Source organism: Podarcis vaucheri, assembly GCF_965113315.1.
Source record: "Podarcis vaucheri genome assembly, chromosome: 1".
Lineage (NCBI taxonomy): Eukaryota > Metazoa > Chordata > Lepidosauria > Squamata > Lacertidae > Podarcis > Podarcis vaucheri.
The window spans coordinates 111,799,555-111,826,883 of record NC_138759.1 but is presented as its reverse complement, the minus strand read 5'-3'; the positions used below and the strand labels follow the sequence as shown (position 1 = coordinate 111,826,883).

The 27,329-nt window shown below is 41.3% G+C and overlaps 1 protein-coding gene across 7 annotated transcripts in view; it reads left to right on the top strand.

Moving 5' to 3' along the window:
- COBLL1 (cordon-bleu WH2 repeat protein like 1) overlaps positions 1–27,329 on the top strand; it is a 91,542-nt gene that overhangs the window by 14,325 nt on the left and 49,888 nt on the right. The window contains exon 1 of one of the 7 annotated variants that reach the window (XM_082236684.1): positions 29–124. The exons of 5 other annotated variants lie outside the window; for them this stretch is intronic. The gene's annotated coding sequence lies outside the window, so the exon portion shown is untranslated. Of the gene's footprint in view, positions 1–28; positions 125–2,171; positions 2,268–27,329 lie in introns of those variants that run through there. One more of the 7 variants, XM_082236685.1, reaches the window with a different exon arrangement.

The following is a 27,329-nucleotide window of genomic DNA, read 5'->3' as shown; positions in this document are numbered from 1 at the left end:
TGGGTTCCCAGAAGAAAGTTGATTTTTGTTGTGACAGCTCGGAGGCTTCCCTCCTCCCTCCTTCTCATTATACAAGTAGTCATTACTCTGATGCAGTCATAGAAACTCTGCTTGCTTTCAGAAGGTAAGTAGCTGGGATTTTGTTGGTGTAGTCAATCCTTTCAGAGTGATGACTACAATAACAATAACACTTTTAATTTATGTCCTGTCCCCTGATGAAGTTCTGTTGCATATTCATCAAAGATGCCACTTTGAGTTGCAGTTTGATGTATAATTGCTTTTTCTTAGTTAGCTTTTATCAACAAGTTTCAGATAGAAAGAAAGAAAAAAGCAAAGTTACTTGCAAAATAACTATAATAATGAACATATCTAACTCAGACCTTGAATTTCAAACAGAGTTAAGTTCTCTGTAACATGCTGGCATCCCTTGCCCCCATTTTTACTCTCATCAGATTTTAACTATGGAATTAAAGGAGAGATTTTGATGACAGAATACTGCAGTACTAGTCCTGGTGAGCAAGAAGTGGCAAATATGCACTGAATTTGCCACGGCATTTCCCCTCCGGAATATTGAGGTTTCTTCTCTTTCTCTAGTACAGGTTTATAAAGTCTCAGATCAGAAGAAACCATTCATTCAATGTTCATGTCGCCATCATAATTTTGAAATTCACAAAGATGAATCAATAGGTTGTCCATACTTAGACATTTAAGTATTCAAATCTAATTGATAAATGAACTCGGGGTGTGGGAATCTGGATAAGCATATATTTAAAATGAATATCAATATATATTAAAATACTATATTAAAAAGCATATATCAACTTTTCAAATGTTTTATATTAATTGATGAATCGGGAACCTAAAGAGTAATAGCTTCGTGAGCCATCAGTTTGATTACCAGATCTTTAAAATGTGTAAATTGATGCCATATATTGATCATCCCCAAAGCATCATGAGAGTTTGCATTTTTCGTCTTGCTTTTAGGAAACGGAGATATTACTTCACTGGGGACAAATTGAATACAGTAATGTACATTTGGGTATGCACTGTACAGTATTTAAATATTTTATACTGTACCTGATTGGCTGCTTCAGTTCTATTGTGGCCTTTTGTTTAAGATATTGCTTGCCTCTGAATTGGTGATTGAAAACTGATGTGGAAACTTGTGAAATACTTGCTGTTGGGTGTTGCTGTTGTTTAGTTGTTTAGTCATGTCCGACTCTTCATGACCCCATGGACCGGAGCACGCCTGGCACTCCTGTCTTCCACTGCCTCCCGCAGTTTGGTCAAACTCATGCTGGTAGCTTCGAGAACAGTGTCCAACCATCTCGTCCTCTATTTTCCCCTTCTCCTTGTGCCCTCCATCTTTCCCAACATCAGGGTCTTTTCCAGGGAGTCTTCTCTTCTCATGAGGTGGCCAAAGTATTGGAGCCTCAGCTTCACGATCTTTCCTTCCAGTGAGCATTCAGGCTGTTGGGTAAGCAAAGGTTAATGTAGTCCTGAAATTATTTCCTCGAATCATAGAATGGTAGAATTGGAAGGTGCCACAAGAGTCTCCTAGTCCCAACAACCCACAGTGCAGGAATCTTTTCCCCAATGTGGGGCTCGAACCCTCAACTCTCAAATTAAGAGTATTGTGCTCTACCAACTAACTTGACTTTCTCTGCATACTGATTTAACAGTGAGCTTCTTCAGCCCGTGAAAATGAAAGTACGGTAGTTAAACAAAAATTTGAAATGCATTGGTAAAATTAGTAGCTGACTGGTATTCTGTAAACAGCCTTAGGGGTCAATATACTGTCACCACGTCAGATACTGGTTTCCTAATTGTGCTTTTGGTGTTACATAGTTACACAGCTAACTCCATTTGTTGTAAGCTTGTTTCTGGTATGTCAAAAGTTGGCATTCTGGAAAAATTGACACTCATGTATATGAGTTTTTAAATATTTAATTTGGATAAAGCCCTTTTACATTTTTAAAACCAGACATCTGAACTTCTGATGCGAAACAGATGGCTTTATTTCAACATTTTGTTGTCACATTGCATCCACTTAGATTGTTTAGCTATGTCCTGATTTCTTTCTTTCCTTTTTTTCTTTTTTCTTTTTGCAAAAGATTGAAGATAAAATCCAGATGCTTCTCAGATAATGCCAATGGATGTTTCTTTCACTGGTATTTTAGAGCAGCCTATCTTTTAGTGTTTGGTGTATTGGAAACAGTGCAGCAGACTGCCGTGACCCAGAGATTTGGAAGAAGCCAAAACACTAGGTAAAATATTTGCATTAACAGGCCACTCATTTGGGTGACTTATCAAATTATTTCCGTGGATACAAATGCAAATGTCTTATTATTGAAGGGTCATCCACAAAACATATTTAGAAATGGACCTCTTTGCTGAAGCTGATTTTTTTTTTTAAAAAAGCAAATTGACTTGACTTATGGGATTGTATTTGGAAAAAGTGGCATGGATTACTTGCTTCAACAAAACGTATTTGTTCACATGAATCAATCCTGTATCAGTAATCAATCATCATACTGTTCTTTGCTGCTTTCAACAGCAAGTATGATGTGGTTAAACTAGAACCTGGTTTAGAGAAAAAACCCTTGTCTTGTCACAGTTAGGTAAAGATTGTGTTTCATTGAACCTGTATATCGGTGACAACTGTGGAATGTTACTAAGTGTTTAGGAGTGGTTTTTGTTGGGTAATCTAACATGCCCTGCTGGCCTGATTGCCAAATCATTGGCATCGCTACAGTTACTGCTTATCGTAGCTGGCTCTCAGAACAGAGATTAAAATCATGACCCAGTTTCAGTCTGTGGTCTGAGAGCAAACTATGGCCTGTTTTGCATGTCTCGTTAAATAATAGTTAACAACAAACCATGGTTAAATGTTGAATGCACAGCCTGTTGCTGCATACTGTCTCTCTAAATAAACCATGTGACATCTCTCTAAATAAACCATGTCGACCATGCACCAGCACATTGCACAATAGTTTGTTTTTAACTGGCATAATGCCATTTGGAAACTGAGTTGGGGTGGACTGTCAGCAGTTGTTCCATATCTGGAGTGGATGGATAGAGGAATACTTTGTGGATATTTCTGTTTCTTAAAACAGGACAGCATAAGAATGGTATGCATCCATAAATCGCTGTACAGTGACACACGTAATACTTCAGTTCCATGTGTATAATATGACACACTCTTTGGCTTTGCGTTTTGCAGCGGGGGAGTAGCCGAGATGCAGAAATAGCAGAGAACGGTTTTTTAAAAGTGGAATTATTGGTGGACTGAGCCAAGAGAGAGGGTGACGTTGGGACGCATGTATCTCGTGTCTCCTTTCCAGGAAATAGTTGGAAGAGAGTTGCATAGGTCCTTCTCACTGCCTAGCATTTTAATAAAAAAGAAAGAAACTCTTTTATTAGTGAAATGGCAACTCGTTATATTTTTTTACGGAATAGTATATTGGTTGCTTTATATGTAATGAAATTAATACTACTTACATGCACACAAATGCAGACAAACATTATTTTTAATTCTGGTTAGATAGTTTCTTGGGGGGGAAGTGTTCATAAATAAATGTAAAGTTCCTACATTCATCCTAATTCTTAAGTGTGTGAGATAGGCGAAGCTGCTGACATGCTTAAAGCATGTACATTCTGAGCAGGCTGTCAAACTGCACTGTCCATTGTGCACACTGCCCTCTTCTTCGTTCCATTAATGTTTTTACCTGTTCGTTTCATTTCAGCTTATCCTTTGTTACCTTAGTACTGATACCTTCTATGCACATGTGTTGCTTTCTTGCAAGACTTTAAGTTTGGCTTCTTTCTTTCTTTCTTTCTTTCTTTCTTTCTTTGCCTTGAAGGATGGATGGTTCGGTGGTAAGATGAGGTTGTTGTTGTTTAGTCATTTATTCGTGTCCCACTCTTCGTGACCCCATGGACCAGAGCACGCCAGGCACTCCTGTCTTCCACTGCCTCCTGCAGTTTGGTCAAACTCATGTTAGTAGCTTCGAGAACACTGTCCAACCATTTCGTCCTCTGTTGTCCCCTTCTCCTTGTGCCTTCTATCTTTCTCAACATCAGGAGCTTTTCCAGGGAATCTTCTCTTCTCATGAGATGGCCAAAGTATTGGATCCTCAGCTTCAGGATCTGTCCTTCCAGTGAGCACTCAGGGCTGATTTGCTTCAGAATGGATAGGTTTGATATTGAGTCTCCTCCAGCATCATAATTCAAAAGCAACAATTCTTTGGTGATCAGCCTTCTTTATGGTCCAGCTCTCACTTCTATACATCACTACTGGGAAAACCATAGCTTTAACTATACAGTGGTACCTCGGGTTAAGCACTTAATTCTTTCTGAAGGTCTGTTCTTAACCTGAAACTGTTCTTAACCTGAGGTACCACTTTAGCTAATGGGGCCTTCCACTGCCGCCGTGCCGCAACCACACGATTTCTGTTCTCATCCTGAAGCAAAGTTCTTAACCTGAGGTACTATTTCTGGGTTAGCAGAGTCTGTAACCTGAAGCATCTGTAACCTGTACGGACCTTTATCGGCAAGGTGATGTCTCTGCTTTTTAAGCTGCTTTCTAGGTTTGTCATTGCTATTCTCCCAAGAAGCAGGCGTCTTTTAATTTTGTTACTGCTGTCACCATCTGCAGTGATCGTGGAGCCCAAGAAAGTAAAATCTCTCACTGCCTCCATTTCTTCCCCTTCTATTTGCCAGGAGGTGACAGGACCAGTGGCCATGATCTTAGTTTTTTTGATGTTGAAAGATGAGGTTATAAAGCGATAAAATTTTTACAAGGTCTTCTTTCCTCCCCAAAGAAATTAGGATAATGAATTACTGAGATATGTCGTGGATGGAAGTGCACTTCGATTTCTCATTCACCACCCAGGCCTAATAATAGAGGATGGTTGCGAAGAGGGGAGGGTACAATAAGTCTGTCCAAACTAATCAGAGGGTTTTGTTTTATTTAATGGCAGAACAGAGGAGAAGGGGAGCAGATTACATGGTGTGGTGTGGGCCTCCCTACCTCCACAGATCTTGTGATTTTTAGAAGATATGGACATACCATTACATTAAAAGGGGGGAAAATGTGGTGTTTAGGAGCGGGGGGAGTACATTCCACGTAAGTAAAACTGGAATTAGTAGCTCAGCAACTAACACTCCCCAAAATAAAATACTTGCCATGTTGGAGGGTGAAGACTGGAAAGGATTTGTGGAAACAGTGATGCACAAAGCATGCATACTAATTACATAGCTGCATTTACAGGAGGAAAACAGGATGCTGGTTCTGTTTCTTTTTTTAAAAAATAAACCCTTACAGTATAAATGAAAGGATGTGTTTCTATTTATAGAAGGACGTGTTAGACCTTTTAGTCAACTGTATTGCATTGAGTAATAGTAAGTCACCATATTTATTGAGGACATGTTCCTCCTTGGGGTTTTTTTTAAAGTGTGGTCTGCTGAGCTTTTCCAAAGTGTCTTACTTTCCCAACCTTTAAAAAGATGACATGCTCCTGTAATTCCTTAAAATTATAAATGAAAATATTTGTCTAATAATGTATGTATAGGAGTTTGCTATATACATTGTCTTAAGACTTAAAATCCCACCGAGAGTGATTTTAAAACTTTGCTGTATTATCTTTTAAAATCTTTTCAGCAGGCTTTCTATTAGAAAACATACAAAAAAAATTGCAATTATTAATATCACAATGGTAAAAAGCAAAAAAACCACACACCCCTGTGATATTGAGGATTAAGGATTAGGGAGAAATTAGGTTCAGTTTGCATTTAAAAGTAAACCCCCCCCCCAATTCTCCCTTCCCAAAATGATATGCAAACACAGCCACAGACATTCAATTCACACTCCTCCAGATTTTGCAATGAAATTCTGCAACCAAATTAGGTGTTCACAAGTGTGCGGGGGGGGGGGGAGAGAGTTGAAAAATGAGTGTACTGGGTGAAATTGCATATAATAATGTATTGGGAGACACATGCAGTAAAGGGTTGAAGATTTTTGCACATCAGAACTTTTTTTAAAAAAAACCAACGCACCTCAGACTGATGTGCAAATGTGGAGAACTGAGCTTAAGATTGGAATAATGAGAAATCGAGGGAATCTGAAATTGCTATATTGAGGACAACCTGTAGAATATTTATGCAGAGGGAACAGACTCCCATTACTTTCAGAAAAATAAAAGAAAGTGCTAGTTATTTAATCATCTCCCCTACCAGCTCCAATTCTTTTCTTTTTTTAAAGAGAACTTTGTCATATTGTTTAGTCTGGTCCTTCTACTAGATCTATACATGCAGCAAAAGATGGACAATTATGCACATATTCATTGTTCCTTTAAAAAAACAACTCCTTGCAGGTTGAAAAGAGCACAGACAAGTGTGGTGATGGTGAAATTTGTACTACTACCTGTTTATTTTCTGTACTAGTTTTTTGCTTGCAAGGTTTTTTTTAATTAAATAAAAGGGGGGGGGGAATATCACGACATGAGGTTCTTCCTCCTCCAGTTTGAAGTAGGGGTGTCCATTTTGTATTAGGGTTGCTAACCAACCAGGAGAGGGGGGAAAATCCCTGTCCAGCAGGTTTTGTTAGCCTCTAGACTAGTTGCCAACATTTTTACTGCATAATAAGGCAGAATTTTGGGCTTCTTTCCATAATTCTTTGAGTGCTGTGTGTGTGTTTTGAATGGAAGGCAGCTGCATGATTTCCATTTTAATTTGCTCCAATCTCTGCTCCTTATTTTTTCCCCACACGGTCCTCCACGAGAAGACTGCAGGATACATCTGTCTGGGACATAGGAAGCTGCCTTATACTGAGCCATTGGTCCATCTAGCTCAGCAGAGTCTGCACTGACCACCAGCAGCTCACCAGGGTTCCAGAAAGGGAACATTCCCAGCCCTGCCTGGAGTTGCCTAGGATTTTACCTGGTCCCTTCTGCATGCAAGACACATGGGCTGTCATTGAACTGTGATATTTCCTGTCAAGGCTGTGGGCTTCCTCCGTAACTTTTCCTCCCTTGCCAATCTGTGCTAGGCAAAGTGGTTGATGTAGCACTGTGGGGAGCTGTGGTAGCTTGCATGCTTTGCATGCAGTTTAATCCAGCAAACCAAAGAGCTCGGTTTGCAAGTGATGTAGAAGAATCTCTGCCGGTTAGAGTAGACCAGGGTTTCCCAAACTTGGGTCTCCAGCTCTTGTCGGATTACAACTCCCATCATCGCTAGCTAGCAGGGCTAGTGGTCAGGGATGATGGGTATTGTAGTCCAAAAACAACTCAAGTCTGGGAAACCCTAGAGAAGACAATGCTAAGCTAGATGAACAAACAGTCTGACCTGGTACAAAAGCAGCTTCCTATGTTCCAAACACAGTATGCAACTATGAACAGCACAGTTTGCTCTTGCTATTTAACCTTTGGCATCGTCAATGGCAAGGATCAGGTGGATGAGTGCTGAGAAGGCTCTCTGCCTAAGAACTTGAAGTGCTCCTAACAGTTAGAATGGATAATACAGGACTAGGTGGACCAAACACTTTCTGTGTGCATATACGTACATGGAAATATCCCATAGCATTCTGCCAAAAAGCACCATTGTTTTGGTTCTCGTGAATCCCTGTTTGATAGCTGCACATGTGCGGACTGTCCAGTGGTGATGATGATGGGGGCATTGCCATATTTTCTGTTGTGGCCTGAGATGGGTCTTCATCCTGCTGGATCAGGAAATCAGGATGCAAAGGATGCTGATCAGGAACTGTAGCTACTCTAGGAGAACGCAGTTGTGTTCATATTTCCTTCCTGTCAGGGGAGGAAGTCCTAGGATGGTCCTTGGCCACCACTTCCCTTTGCTAAAGTTGCTCATGTCACCTCTGCCCGGGGCCGTACACCAGCCACAAGATTGGATCTGGGCCGCAGTCTGGTGCTACGAAAAACACGCTGTCTTGGTCTCAGGTCCTTTGTAGCCTGACCAGTTTGGCTCATGGCTCATTTGAGTCTGCTTCATCCACCTGCCCTCCTTACTCCCTTTGCTGCTGGAAATTTTAAAAAATGGTTATAACTTTCTTTGGAGATGAAAGTAGATGAAATCTTCAAAGTACAGTAGTCCTTGTGGATAAAACCTGCCAGATTACAGATATCTGGGGCATTTGTGCTGGACACATCATCATCATCACCATCATCATCATCATCATCAATTATTATTTTAAGGAAACTTCTGTAACTTTTTTTTAAAAAAACAACTTTTTTTGAGGCAGACAGAAAAATTGCAGGCAGGATCACATAGTTTACATCGCTTACAGATTTCAAAAATACTAAGTGATTTAGAAATGCTTTTAAGCAAATAAGCAAGCTATTGTAAATGTTTATTTTAAGGGTAGTTCTCTCCGGCCATGCAATAACTTTAACAAAAAAAACCCCCACGTGCAACTGAACCACGTTGTTAACAAGGCCAATCTTGTGATTGCAAAACGATAATGATTTTAACTTAATATCTGCCCATCACTCTGTGGGCTGTGGGTGGGTTACAACAATTTAAAATTCAGCATTGAAAACAGTTTTCAAAACTTAACAATTACAAAAAAAAAATTCAATGATTAAAAAATAGGCTTGGTCCTGAAAATATGCATCTCTGTTGTCAAAGATCAGGGTAAAGAGCCTTGGCGTTGGAAACCGTGGTTGGCAATTTAATTTATTTCTATATTAATTTTCAAAATCTAAAACTGTATGTGCTACAGGCAAATAAGCTGTGGGAAACACCCTTTTGGCATGGACATTCAGTGGACAGAGTTTTCCACTTGAAACATCTGTGTGAGTCAGCTTTAAATAGGCATTAGGAAGAATTCTTATTCCTTTTATGATCACGCTATATTTGCATAATTTGAAGCTGCTCCTTGTCAGACATTTGGTTTGCATTTATCTGCTGTTCATCTTCAAAAACAGCATCTGCTTTGGAATACAAACTGAGCAGAACAGCAGCATATCACATATTTAGCTTCTGGATAATGTGGCCTGAATAGCCTTTCACCATGGTGTTTAAAAATAAAAGAAAACCATATGTCCATTTAAAGTGCCATTCAAAATAAGATTTTACATTTTTTTCTTTCTGTGACAGAAAATTAATGCTCGTGATTTTCTGCATACAAAATGCCACCTCCTGGCTCAAATCTTGCTCTTGAACAGCTTACCAATCATTAGTTCTGCATAAAATTTATCTTAGTTCTGGTTACAGAATAAGTGTTGTGTGTTCCTCAAAAGAACACAAGAGTTTACAACAACTGGGTTTAGTCTATTATTTCTGTTCCTTCTCATCCATTTGTTATTTGCTGCAATATTTGCCAGCCCTCTCCATGGGCTATGCCACTAGGGAAATGAGAGGGGCCACTATATTCTTAATTTGGTATAATGGCTGGGATGAGCATAGAGCTCAGTAGGGATAGCCCTTCGTGCGTAGGATTGCAGGTGTAATTTCCTGATAAATGCCTGTTAAATAGGATCAGGTAACGTGGCTGAAAGAGACCCTGGAGAGCTTGGGCCAACCTGAATAGAACTGGGATGGGCGTCCTGTGGCTGTCCAAAAGTTACTGAACTCCAGTTCCCATCAGCCTCAGCCAGTATAGCCAATGGACAAGGATAATGGTGGTTGTAGTGTAATAACATCTGGAGGGTCACAGGTTTCCCATCTTGGAATAGACAACACTAATGGTCTATCTCAAAACAAGTAAGTAGTTATAAGCTTTCTGTTTACTTCTTGTTTCTTTGATGTTTAAGAAGTTCTGGGAATATCCGAAAGTATTTGTAGCTACATACAGCGGGTGGGGTTTGAATGAGTTTGGTTTCGGATTATAGATGTTCCCCAGGATATCAGCAGAACTCTGGGCAAATATTTAGTGAAACATTATCTGTTGTGTATAATTTCTTTAATTCCTCAGGGTTAAAGTGGAAAGAGAACTTAATCAGTGAGAAACAAAAGGAATTGCACAAGATCCCAAACAATGGCTGTATTTACATATTATGTTAAGCCATAGGTTTCGGTTGTTTATTTGAAGGATTTACTTGCTGTCCATCAGCACAGATACCATCCAGGGTGGGGCCCAGCATAAAACAAAATATAGATAGACAACTTTAGAACCAACTAATCAAAAACAGGCAGCTAAAAACAACGTCAAGCTTACGAACACGTAAAATTCACGGGCAAACAAGTTTGGTTGTATCCGACTAAGCCATTCTCTGAGTTGGGCCCACTGACTTTCGTTAGTCAAGTCACTGGTTTCAGTACGTCTACCCCGAGTGTAACTTAATTAACACAACCAACAAATTTCAACTTGGTGCTGAAATGATAACAATGTTGGCACTTATTGTGCTTGTAAGGAGAGGGCATTCTTCAAGTGGGGCACCACCATGGAGAAAGCTCCATCCCTTATCGCCACATAACAATATTCCCCTAATAGTGCAGTGTAGAAGAGATTTTCATTTGTTCACCACGATGTACACAAGCAGGAACGAGCCACTGTGAATCTTGGGCTCACTCTCCTATGTCCATTTCTAGTGCAGTCAAGAGGATGAGTTTTGTTCTGTGAACTGCCCTGAGACCTCCGTGTATAGGGCAGTATATACAAATTCAATAAATAAATAAAAGAAGTTTGGAAGCTTCAATTTCTGTTTCATCACAGCTTGCTGTGTTGTCTGTACAAGGGGTTGTGTTGAATCTTTAAGACAGCATTAGTACCTAGATTTAGAAGCTGGCTTGTTTGAAACTTGTGGGGTTGTTTAAAATTGTTTTTTAATATTATACGTTACTTTGTAGTTTGTATTTGTGGGCTGCGGTATTGTTTAGGGACTAGCCGGAGATTGTATTTTTTATTAGTTTGTGTTCATTTGTGTTGTTAACTGTTTTAATTGTTTTTTTGTTATATAATTTGTGCTATTTATGTTGCAGCTTTTCATTGTAACCTACGGGCATTCAAATTTAATAAATAAATGAAATAAAACAAATATGAGAATTTATCATCTAACAAACTGCCATGAGGGAGCTTTCATCTGTGTTGCGTTTTGCGGTTTTGTTTGCCATGTCACAATGCCCAGAAGCAGTTCAGTGGTGATAACTTTGGAAGCAACCATTATTTAGTCTTTAAGATGCCCTGGGTTCCCCTTCTCAAGGGAATCCCCTTCAAAACCAGGCAGGAAAAAATTCTATGTGATGCACCCACACAGAATATTAATGCCTACTGGAAATTCCACATTATTGCCAAGGGAATATGACGCACACTTAACTGTTAAAACTTCCTTTCTATTGCATGTTTTAGTTTTTGAGCTTTCTTTCATAGGAAAGTAGTCAAATCTACAGTTGGAAAGGAGGGTAACACAGAACCCGGAGAAATATTCCTTTAAGGAAGCATTTAACGACGTATGGAAGTTATAGAACAAAAACATGAATAGGTGGGCAACAAGAGAAAGGCTTGGTATACTTATAGTTGTCATGCAGGAATCTGATGCAATTGTCATGCAGGAAGCTCTATTTTTAGTAAGAGTCAGTGCTGTGTGATTCTGCCAAAAATAGAAATAATGTCTCAAGATTGCCCAGCATCTGGGATGGATGGTCTTAATTGAAACAAATGGTACTCTAAAAGTGGCAAATGGCAACAAGTCACTGACAACTTTGCCTGGTGTGTCAAAATATCATGTGAACCTAACGGCCTTTGTCTGCATTGTCTGCATGTTTGTTTTTACAGTGGAAAGAATGGGAGCATGATAAAGGAGTTTTGCCAGTAATGGAGTGATACAGTTAGTCTTGTAACACTACTTCTGAAGATTTTCACTGTACTGATTTATCGAATCCTATTAACAATGCAAATGAGCGCAGGTTGGTTGCTAGGTCTGCAATTGCTGTTGCTTGTTGGCATCTGTCTCTTGAGTGCACCCTTGGGGGAGAGGGCAAGCTGTTGGAAGGTTGCAGTGCTTGCTGTGCCTGTAGAGACCGATGCAGGAGAGACATATTTTGTTGCATCTGGGGCAGATGAAGTCATCCAGTTGTGCTGATGCAGATGTCCAATGGCATTTCTTATCCCAGCGGCCATCCCTCCTCTGGTCACTGCTATGGATACACAACTTGACTGCTTGTATACTGGTACAGCGGTCATCTGCAAGGGATGCCTACATGGCAGAGTTGATGTTGCCAGCCTTCATGTCATGCTTGCAGCCATCTTGGTAACACAGAGTTGGTCTGCCAACGGGCCTGGTGCCTGAAGCCAGCTCCCCATATAGCTGTTGATTACAAATTCAAGTACCTTACTGAATTGTTTATAAATCCCATGTAGTAGTTGAAGCTGGGGAGAATGCTCCTCTTCTGGTTTGAAAACCATTCACATAAAAGATTATTCCTTCAGTCCTTCAGTGTCTGCCTCTTTTCTGGTTGGTTGGTTTTGAGAATATTCCTTACAGTCTGGCAATATATAATACATTCTATTGTTTTCAGGTTCTGTGTATACTCAGAGATATCTCTGGAGACTAATTTTCCTCTTTAGGAGATATGTAGATGTGTATTTCAGAGGTATCAAATAGTCATTCATTAATAGCATTCCAAATATTTCTTTTTGTCCTTTTTGTATTTATCTGATCTTGTGCAAATAAAAAGTATTTTATTTTAAAAGGAAGATGTTTCTGTTCTAGAAACAATAAACAGAGAGCAGATGTACAGCTAAGCTCCCAAGTTCCCATGATTGTTTGTGTGCCTGCATGTGATGGAGATCAAAATTTGTGTACTGTCCAGTATTTCAGTTGGGCATGACGCAAGTAAAACTATGCGGTGGATATTTAGTTTTATGGTCTCCAGGGGATGTGAGAACAAGTCTTTCAGGTTCTGTCTTCTGTTATAATAGGAAAGCTTTTTTAATCTTTGGGGACGGATGGACACATAACCACATTGTTCATTAAAACAGCTTCGTAATATCCTAGATGTTATATTTGATCATTGTAGGCATGAACAAGATGCTAAGTTAAACGCAAAACAAAATGTGGCTTTGCAGAGAATACTATAATGTGAAGAGATTCTGTGATGTGTGTATTCTTACTTCCTAATATCCTAGCAAAATATGGAAGCTATTATGTATAAGACTTTGTACGCTCTAAGAAGCAGCAATAAAGAGAAACATTGGACAGCCCTGGTCAGCAGTTCCACTTCTGAACTGTTCACTGAAGGTGAAAGCTGACTTTTGTACCTCACCCCCATTTCATGTGTGAAGAATTTTTGGTCAATAGTCTTTAGAGAAAGAGGATATGGAAAAGTTGGGGAACAAGCATTGCTACAGGTGTTGTGGCCACGCTTGAAAAAAACAACAACAATAAGTCATGTAAAGGTGCCATATGTAAGTTAGTTTCTGTGGTGCAACTGATCATCTTTAGGGAAGTTGTCAAATACAGTGGTACCTCGGGTTACATACGCTTCAGGTTACATACGCTTCAGGTTACAGACTCCTCTAACCCAGAAAAATTACCTTGGGTTAAGAACTTTGCTTCAGGATGAGAACAGAAATTGTGTAGCGGCAGCAGGAGGCCCCATTAGCTAAAGTGGTGCTTCAGGTTAAGAACAGTTTCAGGTTAAGAACAGACCTCCAGAACGAATTAAGTTCTTAACCCGAGGTACCACTGTACAGTAATCTGTTAGCTTCTTCAACAGGCGAAGGAATATTCTCTCTCTCTCTCTCTCTCTCTCCCCCCCCCCCCATATTCCAATGCTGTCAAATAAATATTAGGGCCGGTGCAGAATCTTTGCCCAGTTTGGAAGTGTCTATGAGCAGCTGTCTGCCACTCCTTGGGAGGAACACCCTGACAGAAATTCCATACATAAATAAAATGACATTGTTTGCCTCATGGCCCTACCTTTTGAATTTCCTTCTATGTTCTCTACCTGAGTTTGGTAGGACACCCCTAAAACCCTTTTGAGAAATCTGGTTAACTTCAGCTCACTCAGAATGCATATCCATATTAATTTTATCCTAGGGTGGTGATAGAGATACAGAACACCATAATAGTTGAAGGAATTTTCAGGAAAACTTGAGGGCACAGCAAGAGGACATGGGCACATGAATACACCTGGAATTTCAGTTTAGTGCTTTTTTTGTGTGTTAGGTCAGTCCTTGTATGTTTTTCTTTTGTTTTCCTGTGCTATGCTTACAGTGTTTAAAAATACATTTTGTAAGATTGTTCAGCCCCATTTCATTGAGTTACCCTGGGAAATAATATTTTCTTTAGCATATTTATAAATGGAATTAGATCTGATATAGCATCCCTGAAGTTAGCTGGTTTTCCCCTTGACTTCACTTAGATTTGAATCAGGCCTTTAAAATCCTGGCACCAGTGATCAGGAGCTCCTGTTATTAATTTACCAGCTGATCATTGCCTCCTTAAGATGTTCTTTCCAAAAGACCTCAATTAGTAGCTGGCTGTGCAGTTTAGTCATAATGTAATCTTATAGGGTTGGGGTTTGTGTGTGTGTGTTTGGGTTTGGTTTTTTTGCGCAAGCTTTTTATTTCAACAACCTTTTTACTGGAGAGACTGAAGTTTAGTTGTGAGTTGGCAAGGCAATACAGTTAACACTGAGCTTTGGAATTTTTTGTTTGACAAAGTAGATTCTGCTTCTCAGAACGACTGCCCCCCTGGGGTAGGAAAAACTAGAAATAGTTTGCAGCTTGGTTGATGCCCTGACACATTTTACCTCAATTACCTCATTTTTAGGAAGATTTCATTTAAGTAATATGCTAAAGCAAGTGTGCTCTGGTTTGTGTGTGTGTGTTGGGAGCAGTTGCATTCCTCTATAATTTGGAAATATTTTGGCAAGGCAAAGTGCAAAGAGTACTAAAAAACAAAACAAAAAATCTCCAGACCTAAGTTTAAAAAATGCTGTTACATTTTCAGGTGACTCTTTAAAAGAGTTATGAGTATATAATAACGTGGGGGTTTGGAATAACTCCATGAGGTTTATTTTACTACTTCTTTTTTGCCTTTAAAAAAATTACTCCTTTTCAAGTGAGTGTGGCGATTTCATCTTTTTGTGAAGCCGGTGCAAAGGAACTATTGCTGTAATATTTATGGTGTTACCCATATTGTGGCCCATTTGAAAGCAAGTTTGGTGTAGTGGTGTCTGGCTAGCACTGAGAAGACCCAGGTTCAAATGTGCGCTTAGCCACAAAGCTTGCTGGGTGATCTTGAACAAGTCAATTACTTTTACCTTAACCTACCTCACAGAGCAGTTCTGGGAATAAAATAGGGACAGGGGAACATGTGCACTACCTTGAACTCTCCAATGAAAATAGGGACATCAATAATAATAATAATAATAATAATAATAATAATAATAATAATAATAATTTTGATACACCAGCCATCTGACTGGGTTGCCTCAGTCACTGGGCAGCTACACACACACAAATTCCCTATACAGGGCTGCCTTCAGATGTCTTCTAAAGGTTGTATAATTACTTAGCTCCTTGGCTCGGTCAGTTAACTCCTTACCCTCCAACATTTCTCCGATGAAAATAGGGACGTCCTAAGGAAATGCAGGGATCAAATCATAAACTGGGGCGGCTTCTATAAATCTGGGACTGGCTCTGAAAAATAGGGGCAGTTGGAGGGTCTGATGTAAGTGTGATCAACCTGCAGCTTAGAAAGAAGAAAGAAACTTAAGGCCTGAGGTAGGCCAGAGCCCTCTTAGGATTAGCTCCTGCGAAAGTGCCTGGAGTTGCAAAGGTAAAGACTATTTCTCCAGCTGCGACTTTTCCAACCGCAGTGTGTCAGAGAAGGCGAAAACAACTCCTGGTGGGAGTTATCCTCCTTGAACCAACAGAGGTCAGACATGACAACTCTGGTCACAGTTATACATGCCTAGGCATTATTATTTGCTTATGAATCGCTTTCCACGCGAGCGAAACTGTACTATTATCCATAACACTTTCCTATGTGAGGTTGCCTTTGAAAAGTTTCTGGAGCAAATCAAATGCAGCCCACTAGGTGGCAGCATAGCTAGATGCTGGTTTGAATATATTTGTTTCCTTTTTTAAACAAATCTATATTAAGTTTTATTTGGCCAGCAAGATGTCTTGTATGCAGGTTTAATTTTGTGGTCCTAGGTGTTCTGAGCCCCCTTTGGGGTTATTTTAGCCAATTAAAATATTAACTAACATTGAGGGGGGGTGGAATCCCTAAAATTGGTCCAAAATCAAATTTAAACCAGTTGTTGATACATTTCTTTGAAAGTCTGATAAACTGAGGAGTTTCCGTCAGTTATTTGTGATCTCATATAAGCCCACTATATAAGAGTCTAGCTCGTCCTCTTTTTCAGGGGTCCTTCTGGAGGGATTCTTTGGTTTAATTGTGAGCTCTCATGTTAAACAAGAGATTTTGTACCAGAATCTCAAGAAATAAATATGCCCAATTAGGTATAAAGCACAGAGTTAATTTACTGATATGTAACGTGTAGTCTGTGACTCTGGATGAGGCTTGCTTTGTTGTTGTTCTGTTAAAATTTTAATAGTAGTAGTAATAATAATAATAATTAATAATAATAATATCTGATGATGATGTCTAGCTTGCGGTCACCATATACACCAAAACTGAGGAGACCGAAGGTCCAACACCTCATTTAGTCATGAAGCTAAGTCACCCCTTCTCCACATAACCTGCCTCACTGAATCGTTGTGAGGAACAAATGAGGTTGGAAGTAGGAACCATGCATGCAGCTTGCAAGGTGAGGGAAAAGTAGGATAGAAATGTATACTAGAAATACTAATTGATAGACTTTCTACCCATCAGAAATATATGGATTAGGAACAGCAACTGAGCAACTTCTGAATGCCTGTCCTCAGGGGGACAACAGCAGGAGAGTGCTGTTATGCTCATGCCTACAGAATGAGCTGTGAAAACAGGATGCTTTGACTAGACAGACCTTTGGTTTGATTCAGCAGAGCTCTTCTTATGCGGTGCAGAGACAGAATTGACAAAAACCTTGTTTGCTGATGTGTGTGAATATGCTCGCAACCAAATACAAAGTCATAACTGTGTGTCTTTGAGCTTGTGGTGAAAATTCTTGAGGCATCTGAAGATGATCTTTGGTCCATAGCAGTGACTGCAAGAATCTGGGCCATGAGACACCCCGGAGCAAGGAAGTAGCATTCACCAGAGCTCGCCCTTCAATGTTTAATTTGTCTCTTTGCCATGCCACTAGGAGGCCAAATGAGGCAGTTTAATGAGGCAAAGAAAAGGTGTTTGTCCAAAATACCCTTTGGTAGCTGAATATCATAATCTCAGTGGATTGCTCCGAACTTCCAAAAACCAGGCATTTGTGTAATGAAAAACATTAGGCGACGTCTAAGATTACCAAGCTGTCAACTATACTAACTCTTCCTGTAATGGGCGGCAATTGTTAAAACAATTTTGCTGAGGTTTTGCTGAGTTCTGGGGTTTTTAAGTTGGTATGGCCTCACTTGTAATGTTAGTATTTTGAAAAATACTGTATGAGCACTCCAACGAATTCAGGCTGTCAGTTAATGTGGGGCTCTAGCAATATCAGCCAATCAAACACCGACCTGTCAATTCTCGCCCCTTCCTACTTGCACAGCTACTGCCGCTGCTCTCCTCCAGCTGGGAAAGAAAACACCACAGCTGGATGCCTGAGGTTGCTTGCCTTCTATCCCAGGCACCTATCTGTGGGGTGTTTTGTTTTTCAGCTGAAGGAGATGGATGCTGGGCAGGCAAGCTGCCAAGTCAAGAGAAGAATTAGGAAGATTTTTGGGAGTCCGTATACCAACTTGCCACATGTCCTTTCTGTGTTTAAACTCTTTCATTTCCTTCTGGTCATCTGTGCTGTGATGTTGGGGGTCCAGAAACAAATCTTTTGCAGTGCTTTCCCATTTTTTTTTCCTTTGAAAAGTTTATTTTATACTTGCCCTTCTGCATTTCACAATATCCTTCTTGGAGCCAACTCTTTCTGCTACTCTCTGGTACCTTTTCAAAGGACTATGTCAGATCACACAGAGAACCCCTCTCCCACATAGGAAATGCACAGTGTACCATGTGATAGTTAAGGATGTTATTTTCCCCCTCCATAAAAATTCTAGCACCTCGGGCTGAGTGCCTTTTGAGCATGTGCTGTTGGCTCTGTTTTGTGTCACTAATACAGTCGTGTGTACTGTACTGTACACTAGTGGGAGCTGAGTAACCCTCCTGGAGTATTCCTGGTAAGCTGTCTTTTGGTTACCAAGAGTTAGCGATGATATCTTCTGTGTCCTTCCTTACGATGTATACTGAGCTGAGATCTGGAAACTTGCATGAGTGAAATTTCCTTACACAATCAGAGCTCAAATAAATTAAAGATTTCCTTCAATTCCAAATTGTCCAAGTGACACCCAATTCAATAAACTCCAAGCTTCCTGCTGAATATTAGAGAAGTAACAAACGTGGATTAGTATACACACAGGTCCTGCTTTTACCAGGAAATTGTTTGTTAGGCAAGCATTCATATAACAATCTGCAGATTTCCATTATTTCCTACAGGAATATTTCTGATCTCCGGTCACACCATGGTTTCATCCTAAAATGGCTGCAGCCAACCAGCAAAAGAGAAATTGAAAAACAAACTGATTTGTCTAATCTCTCTCCAATGGTTTCTTCCTGAAAGTGACTGCTGTTGACCAGCAAACCACAAAACAAAGGAAGTAGGCAATCTCTGGCTGTTAGGATATCGGATTCAGCTGTGTAGTGAGGTTTGGTAATTCTTTGTTTGGATAACAGAATTTGTGGATAACAAGTGTCTTATTATGAAAAAAAATTATAGCAGTCGTTCACTAACTGCAGCCACTGGCATTGGCACAACCCCTTCCTTTGTGAATGCATTCTACACCTTGGTGCGGGTGCGGGTTTCAAAATGAATGTTGCCCATTATTCTGGTTTTGATCTTCTGTTCTCTTTGAGAGTAAGGCAGCAGGCAATGGAGGCTGGTTGATTAGGACAAATAGGGCACTGCCACCTCAACCTTGGTTTGCCGTCAGTCAGCCAGCCAGCCCTTACATGTCTGCCTTCTTGTTTACATCCAGTCCCAGGGCGGGTACTGGCTGTGAGCTTCCTCCTCCTTAGTCTCACTGTTGCCCTTAGTAGAGAAGGATGGGGACAGAACAAGAACTACCGGTAGTCAGTTCTGCTTTCTCAGTGACTCTGGCGCCATCTGCTGTTAGCTTCCCTGCCTTCTGCCCCACCAGTTCCAATGGGGCACCAGATGGCAGGTGATCTTTCTCCAGATTTGTTGCCCGTTGGTGGCCTTTTGGTCGATCTTGCTGAGCTTGCTCTGCTCTCTCCTTTCTATGCTAAGTCTGTTGTGCTCCGCCATCTTAATTACTCTGGTTGGACTGGCTTTCTACCTTCTTTCCCTACTCAAATAAAAATTCCTGTGCCAAGAATATATTTTTGCTGTAAAGGTGTCTTCCTCCTGCTAAGCATGTCTCTCGCTATCCTTGCCTGTTTGCTGCTTTATGTCTACTTTAAAGCCAACATTTAAGGGCTTTCATCCACCCTTGACTTTTTCTTCCCCCCATTTCCTGCCTTGTGCTCTCTGCACAGGCTCATATGCTTGCAGTTGCCTTGGTCCTCTACTCTCACTCTTGATTTCCAGTATTTTGTTCTGTGAGCTTGGAACAGCATCCATCTCCATGTCCATCAAGCCAACTCCCTGCACAGGCTTCCAGCTATGTAGAGGACTGTGTCAAGCGTTAACCCTGGTTGAGATGCTGAACGCTTTTAGGGGCGGTATTCCTGTTTGCAAATCATACCCCTCTTCCGGGGTGGCAAATTTCCCCCCTCCTAACGAGTGAGATTTTTTTCATGGGAGAACTTTTTAATAAACAGCTCCCCGAGGTAGAAATATGTGAGATGGTTCCGAGTTAAGTTTGAAACAAAAGGTGGTGTCTTTTAACAATGCTGCAAATATTTGAAATTGCTTTATGATTCCAGGCCTTTCACCTTTCTAATGCCTACCCCCTCCTGTTTGTTCTTTTAATAGAGGTACCCAGAATTGAAATTGGGGACATCTGCATCCACATGCATAAGTTCTGTCCCAGTTTACTTGCCTGAGTAAAGGGATGATTGAATGCATTTGTTTCCCAAAGCCTTTCCTGGGTTGCTATCTCTTTGGTATTTTGTGCCTCCTGCCTGCTCAATACACCTTTGTTCACGGTGCTTCGTTTTGTACCCAGCGCCTGTTGGTTCCAAGAAAAATCTCCAATAGTAGAAGCAGTTGATTGAACACTCAGATTCCTTCAGCACAGGGCAGCATACATGGGCTACTTCGATGCTATTGTCAAGGTATTTAGATGCCTTAATCTCATCCAAGTAGAGGTTTCCGTAGCAGGGAGTAGATCTTTCCATTACTAGCAGTTCCCAATGTTTTAAACTTTCAATTGCAACCCATCAGGTTGCTCTGATTTGTTTTATTCTGTATGAGCTACCAGAAAATATTTAGGCTGCTTAATGCAGTTTCTGGAATTAGCTGAAGCAGACATGTCAGGATTACTGACGATCCAAATCTGTAAATGTGTTATCTAGGTTGTTTTGGTCCAGCAGTGGGATTATAAATAGGAAGGCTTAATGATGTAATTAGCTGAAGAGCAATGGATGAGGCGAGATGATCAGTTCTTCTATATGTATGCTTTAGGGGTTTATATTGAGGTGGTGTTGAAGAATCAACATGTGTCGAGTTTGGGGTAAGCTGAACATTCAGTGCATTGTGATAAATATATTTAATTTGTAAAAAAACAAAGGAAAAAAGACGCATTCTGCATTAAGAAGATTGGGTACACTAAAATTCCAGTGTTTTAAAGCTAGTGTTGATAATGCAGACTGATTTATGTGAGTATACTGTATATCCTAGTAGCTGGAGAGGTCTGGTATCACAGGTTATAAAGTTTATATAGTCAGTATTGATAGTTGTCAGTGTCTCTGTTTAATCTATTCTTTGTAATGGCTTAATGCTATCTTGTAACCATACTTGAGGTGAGTTTATGTTTACATGACAAAAGAAACTTGATATTCAAAGTGTTGGCTGGTTTTTGTATTATTTATTTTGCAACCTTTAAAGCTCTGCTTTAAAAACACAAAATCTTAGTCATTCTTTATTGGTTGTGGATATTTTAAATATCATATTGCAGACATCTCAGCCGTGGGCTGCAGTCCATGATTCATCCGTGGGATTTAGAGGTTCATAACTGCCTGCCTGGATTATAGCTCTGAACTACAAATAAATTTATTCTAATATTCCCCAATGCTGAAGTCTGATTTGCTCGTTTTATATTTGGATTAATTTAACTTGCTGAGACTGCTTTTAAAAATGCTACTGGCTGCTTTTGTGTGATGTTTCTTAGTTTTTCAATTATACAAATATTGAGCTTTATGTATCTTTTACACTTTGAAAGGAACATTAAGAACAGCATAAGAAAACTGGCAGCATAACTGCATGTGTGCTTACTTAAAAATAAGTTACTTTTAAATCAGTGGTACTTGCTCTTAGGCATCTGTCTGTGTGTAGGATTGCAGACTTATTTAAAGTGCTTCCACATTAGGTGTTCAGAACTGCGATTCTTTGTTCACTCTCTCTTCATGGAGTACCTAGACAACACCAGCTTCATTGTTGTCCTGAATTTTCCCTGTGGTTATTTTGTCTTTTCTTAGGCTACAGAAACCCACATCACTTTCCAGAACAGGAGAATAGTGCATCTCTGCAGGTTTAGGTGCCTTTAGTGCTAATCTTTTGGCATTTTAAAAGGATGGGGTTTTGACATGGTCAGTGACACATTAGAAAAGTGAACATACAATGACTTTGCACACATTCATTATAACCTTTTGCAGGTGAGTTGTTTTATGACCCCGTTTTGGGGTTACTAGATCACTTTGCTGGCTATTTTAATGAAAGACCTGCAGTGCTATGCCACCATAATGCTATGATATTATTATTATTTTAAATATATATTTAAAAAATCAATTCTGGTTGCTCCCGTTTGAGCAGTGACCATAAAGTTTCTAAATTCATTTTCAAAAATTAACAATATTGTATGATCATGCAGTTAGCATTATGGTATGGTATACCTTGTTTTCATTTAAAAATGCAGCTAACACAATAGCAGCATAATACATTTTTTTCTTATTATGCTATCATATTCCTGTAATAAAAAGCACAGTAATCCTGATTGCGTGAAAAGTCAGTTTTGATTCTGCTTGCAGAGGATGAACGTGTTTTGGGTAGCATTAGGAGCCCCCCACTTAGAAGCAACTTCAGTCCAGGAGTTTTAGTTCTATATTCATTCAAGTCATAATGAATAAATAGTGAATGCGGCTGGTGGTTAAATTACTTTAATTTTAATGAATTCATTATACAGTGGTACCTCACTTTTCAAAAGTAATCCGTTCTGGAAGACCGTTCAAGTTCCAAAACGCTCAAAAATGGAAAACTCAATACGGAAGTCTCAAAACGTAAAATTCAATATGGAATCTGCGTTTCATGTTTGACTTCTGAGGCACATTCAGAAACCAAAGCATTTACTTCCGGGTTTACGGCATTTGAAAACCGAAATGTTCGTCAGTGGAGACGTTCAAAAACCAAGGTATCACTGTATTCTAAAAAAAATGTAAGCAAATAATATAAATGAATGCTGGGCTAAACTTTACTGAGTGTTTCCCCCCCTGTCTAAATATAGATGTTCAGTCTTCAAATGCTATGATTTTTAAAGCACACTGATGTCATAATTTATCAAGAATCTCAACATATCTGAAAATGACTTTGCCAGAGAAACACCCAAGTTGCAACAATTTTTTAACAAAGACCGATTCTTAAAATAACTTGGGTGTAGAGTTCTGTACAATTAGACTACTTTTGTATCAGGCATGTGTCTTTGTTTCAGAGTCAATACATTCCCCATGGGTAGGTCTTACTAAGTCTGTATGTTTCAAGCCTCTCCCTTCTTTTGATGAAAAGGGGTGGGAGCGGGGAGACAAAATATGATAAATTGAAGCTGCTAATTTTGTACTACATCCCCAAACTTCAACATTCCTTTTTTCCTCAATTAATTTACATATTACATTGCTGAAACTTTGAATATAACTTTCTGTTGAGTTATTTGTGTTTGTTTCAAGAAGACATGTTAAAAAGATGACAAGCCGGTTGTTTCTTCCTTTACTGCTTATATTGGCTGTTGCTCATACCACAATGATGAACTGAGTTTGTTACTTAAGAACAAGGATGATTGAGGCGCAGTAAAGGTGCCGTCTCAGCAGCTGGCGTGAGTCACAACAGACTTGGGCTGGTTGACAGGAAAGGAAAGACCAGCCAGGCTAAGTAGCCAGGCTAGAAGCAGTGGCCTAAGTTTGAGTCTGGGGCAAGGCAGTAAAAGAATTGGAGTTGTCCCAATGGGTTGGTATACCAAGCTTTGATAGGCAAGACAAGCTTACTCACTAGACTCCTGTGCTTTGTGAGAAAGTTGAGCATGCAGATGCAGACCGTGTCATGCAGAGGGTAGATCTTTCCCCAATGACAGCAGCACCAAATGCTGGGTGGCCAGCTCTGACTCCATCCCTTTGCCCCCAGCAGTTGGTTGATGCTCTCCCTGGATTCCATTGATTCACCTCTCTCCTTGGGAGAGAAGAGTGGAGATGGAAGTTCTGCTTCCCCGTCCAGAGCAACCATATCCTGGGAGAAGGAAGTACTGTATTTTTCGCCCTATAGGACGCACCTTTTCCCCTCCAAAAATGAAGGGGAAATCTGGGTGCGTCCTATGGGGCGAATGCAGGCTTTTGCTGAAGCTTGGAGAGCGAGAGGGGTCGGTGCGCACCGACCCCTCTCTCTCTCCAGGCTTCAGGAAGACATCCGCAGCCTAGGCAGCCCTGTGGGAGGTCCCGCAGGGCTGTCTAGGCTGCAGATAGCAGCCTGCTTCCCGGAGCGTCGGGCATCCTGAGAGCAGAGTGCCCGGCGCTTCGGGAACACATCTGCAGCTTAGGCAGCCCTGCGGGAGGTTCCGCAGGGATGTCTAGGCTGTGGATAGCAGCCTGCTGCCCGGCGCGAGGGGTGCCCTGAAGCAGAGCGCCCCCTGCGCCCGGCAGACATCTGCAGCGTGGGGAGCCTTGCAGGAGTTCCCCGCAAGGCTCCCCACGCTGCGGATAGCAGCCTGTTGCCCGGCGGGCGGGACGCCCTGAAGCAGAGCGCCTCTCGCGCCGGGCAGACATGGGCCAGCCCCACAAGCTCGGGGGACAGCAGGGAGGCGCAGCGCCGCCATCCCGCTGTTCCTCGACCTGGTTCGGTTTCCCCGACCTGCTTTTGGGGGGGAAATAAAGGAAATTTCCCCCCCTTTATTCCCCCCAAAAAACTAGGTGCGTCCTATGGGATGGAGCATCCTATGGGACGAAAAATACGGTACCTGTCTCCTCCTGCCTCTGTTCCTTGTTCCTTGGATACAGCCCCACCCTCCATTCCCCCTCCCCATCCAACTCCACCTGTCATTCCACACCTAAACCCGGTGATGCCTCGAGACACATGACACTCCTTGATGTTTGACTGAAGCATTAGTCGTCGGAGGACTTGTGCAGTTTTGTGCCTGCCTTTCCTGTCTATTGAGTTGCACCAAGTTAGAGAGCTGAAAGTCCAATAGTGTTTTTGGAACTCTCCTTATCCTTGATGTGCAGATGATCGGTGATAGGAGACGGGGGACTTTGTGACTCAATCTCAGGGTTAACGGTCTATGCCTGAAACGCAGGGTGCGCTATGATCTGTGCATCCTGCTCTACATCACCAGAGATGTTTTGTGTATGTGATAATGTGATATGATGGGAGGTGCAATACGGAATCTCCTTTCAACTCATGCCCATGGCTGGATCTGTTACTCAGGTGTCCAACATGCTCTTCTTAAGTTGCTGGACTCTCAACAAGCATCAGCCCCAGCCAGCATGGCCAGTGGTCAGAGATGATGAGAGTTGCAGCCCAACATTTAGAGGGGAACAGGTTGTTTAGTCATGATCTAGTACAGTGGTACCTCAAGTTACAGACGCTTCAGGTTACAGACTCTGCTAACCCAGAAATAGTACCTCAGGTTAAGAACTTTGCTTCAGGATGAGAACAGAAACCATGCTCTGGTGGTGGCAGTGGGGGCCCCCATTAGCTAAAGTGGTACCTCAGGTTAAGTACAGTTTCAGGTTAAGAACGGACCTCCAGAACAAATGAAGTTCTTAACCCAAGTATAGTACAATGCAGGAACATTTTAGGGGGCCAAAAAAGGAGATGGTGTCCCTTTTTTCTGCTGAAACTTCCCTTATTCCACAAGCCCTAAATAGCATTTTAAAACTTTAATTTCCTGGTAGACAGAGTCCTGAGCAGAAATATTTCGGTTTGGGGTTGGGATCCGGTAATATTGGGGATTCCCACTTCCTATCATTGTAATTTTGAACATCAAATCTGTCTTAGACTTACATTTTGTATGTATTTTATTGTGGGTTTTAACTGATAATGTTATATTTTTGGTGTATCTTCTGCATATCACCTTGAATGCTAGTTGACTTAGCAATTAGTAATTGATAGGAATAAACAATCGCTTCACTTCATATTCCTCTTCTGTGAAATGTCCTGCATCGTTTGAGGATATGTTCTCCCCCCCGCTTTGTGTTTTAGATGGCTTATTAAAACGTTGTTTGTTTTATTTATGCTTAACTTTACTTCAAAAGTTCTCATATCGGTGTACTAAAGTGTGAATAAACTATTCACAGAACAATATACACAACTTTAAACCGACAAATTAACACACTGAAATGCAACACTACCTCCAGAACTAAAAAGAAAACCCCAAACAGAATAGGGCACGATTCCAAAATCACCTAAGATATTCCAAAATCACCTAAGATATTTCCCTTTTGATTGAAAATGAACGAGACGCAGGATAATAAACCAACCCTTTTGATAGCAGCTTGCCATTAAATGTCTTCAGATGCAGCACACACTATTTACCGTATTTTTCGCTCTATAACACGCACCTGACCATAACACGCACGTAGTTTTTAGAGGAGGAAAACAAGAAAAAAATATTCTAAACAAAACAGTGGATGTATGATTTTTGTGGTTCATGCTGTGGCCACAGACATGTGATCTGACGGTGAGTTTGGGGTAGCCCAATGCAAAAATCCTGAGGATCCATGTGGGTCCATGCTTTGTAACCACGTTTTTGCCCCATTGCGGCCCCATGAAACAGTGGGTGTGTGTGTGTTTTTTGTGCAGGCTGTAGCCATGGACATGCTATGTGATCTGATGGTGAATTTGGCGTGACCCAGTGCAAAAATCCTGAGGATCCATGTGGATCCGTGCTTTGTAACCACGTTTTAAGTGGGGAGGGAAGGAAAAGCACTCAAGGGACAAGGAGCACACGTGGGGGGGGTGTGGAGAAGGGTGCTGCTAATAATGCAGGAGAGGCTCCTCTCCGGCTTTGCTCCTTTAGAACAAGCAGGCTCTGCATCTCTCCCTCCTCCCCAGCAAGGAAACCACGATAGTAACCACTCTGAGACAAATCAAGAAAAAGTGCGACCAACACTCTCCCCCAACAAGCACAGTGAGGTCAACACACACACACACAGAGAGAGAGAGAGAGAGAGAGAGAGAGAGAACTGGCCCTAAAGTTGCAGGGCGCTGGAAGTCGCAGGGGCGCTGGGGGAGTGAATGGGAAGCAAGAGAAGGAGAACGATCCCTCACACACACACAGACACACAGAGTGTCAATTCTAAAGTCGCAGGGGCGCTGGGGGAGTGAATGGGAAGCAAGAGAAGGAGAACGATCCCTCACACACACACAGACACACAGAGTGTCAATTCTAAAGTCGCAGGGGCGCTGGGGGAGTGAATGGGAAGCAAGAGAAGGAGAACGATCCCTCACACACACACAGACACACAGAGTGTCAATTCTAAAGTCGCAGGGGCGCTGGGGGAGTGAATGGGAAGCAAGAGGAAAAGGAGCCCTCACACACAGAGAGACACACAGTGTGGATTCTAAAGTCGCAGGAAGAGTGAATGGGAAGCAAATCACACACAGAGAGACACACAGAGTGTGGATTCTAACGTGGGGAGAGTGAAGGGGAAGCAAGAGGAGAAGCAGCCCTCACGCACACACAGACACACAGAGTGTGGATTCTAACGTCGGGAGAGTGAAGGGGAAGCAAGAGGAGAAGCAGCCCTCACGCACACACAGACACACAGAGTGTGGATTCTAACGTCGGGAGAGTGAAGGGGAAGCAAGAGGAGAAGCAGCCCTCACGCACACACAGACACACA